The sequence below is a fragment of the Octopus bimaculoides genome, chromosome 19, assembly GCF_001194135.2.
Source record: "Octopus bimaculoides isolate UCB-OBI-ISO-001 chromosome 19, ASM119413v2, whole genome shotgun sequence".
Classification (NCBI taxonomy): domain Eukaryota; kingdom Metazoa; phylum Mollusca; class Cephalopoda; order Octopoda; family Octopodidae; genus Octopus; species Octopus bimaculoides.
Window position 1 is genome coordinate 46,054,325 of NC_068999.1, and position 1,147 is coordinate 46,055,471.

Below are 1,147 nucleotides of genomic sequence, written 5' to 3' on the forward strand. Positions count from 1 at the left end.
GCCACCAAAAGCCCCCACCCCCGCATCATTCTATTGTAATTTTTAAAAAGTAAAGGTCACAATTGTTTTGTTTTTGCTGTTGCTGTTGTTGTTGTAGATGTTATTTTAGCTTTACATCACCATCGTCGTCGTCGTCTTTGTTATCATCATCATTGCCGTCAACATCATCATCTTCGTCATCATCATCAGCAACACCATTGACATCGTCATTGTTATTGTCATCATCACCACCACCACCATCGGCATCATCATCATTGTCATGATCATTACTATCACCACCAACCCTACCTTTGTAATCATCATCATTGTTGCTTGGTTGCCTTCATCACCACTACCACCACCACTGTCATCACCATTATTGTCATCATTGTCATTGCAGCCGTCCTTGTTTTAATGTCTACCTTGTTCACGCTTGCATGAGTCAGACAAAATTCATTATAGCAGATATTCTACGGCCAGGTGCCTTTCCTGTCACCAACTCTTACATGTTTCCAGGCTAGACAGGAAATGAATGGCACTGGTATGATGGGGGATTTTCTATTGTGAAATAAAGTGTCTTGCCCAAGGACACAACACACCAGCAGTAATTGAACTCGTGACCTTAAGATCACGAGCCAAATGCCCATAACCACTAAGCTGCATGCCTTCACCTTTCACTTGTATAATGAAAGAAATCTTTAGTCTATTTATAGTTATGACTTTATCAGCAAATTTTGGAGTTTCCTGTTCAAAATGTCTGTACCTTTGCTACTTGTAGTGTGTCCTCTTGTAACCACTTCACAATTCAATTTTGAATTGTAAAGTAGTTATAATTCTACTCTTTACTCTCTGTAGAGTCCTTCTCTGCAGACTGTTCAACCAACACCACACACAGTCCTTTGTTTTGCAGACGACTGCACACAAAAACATACTCTTTTCTTTTTTGTATATGCATTCTGGCATGATTTAAATGCTTTCTTTGGTAATTCCTTCTGCTGCTGCTGCTGCTTTGTGAACCAAATTTCAAAATGATTTGAATTGAAAATGAGTTTTTTTTTTTTTAACAAAACACACTAATTTACTCTTACTTACTTCGCTAATCCTGTATAGGCAGGATATATATATATATATATATATATATATATATATATATATATATATATATATA

At 36.9% G+C, this 1,147-nt stretch overlaps 1 long non-coding RNA gene across 1 annotated transcript in view; it reads left to right on the forward strand.

Moving 5' to 3' along the window:
- The window catches only part of LOC106877742 (uncharacterized), a 57,175-nt gene that overhangs the window by 55,014 nt on the left and 1,014 nt on the right, over positions 1-1,147 (forward strand). The window lies entirely within an intron of this gene.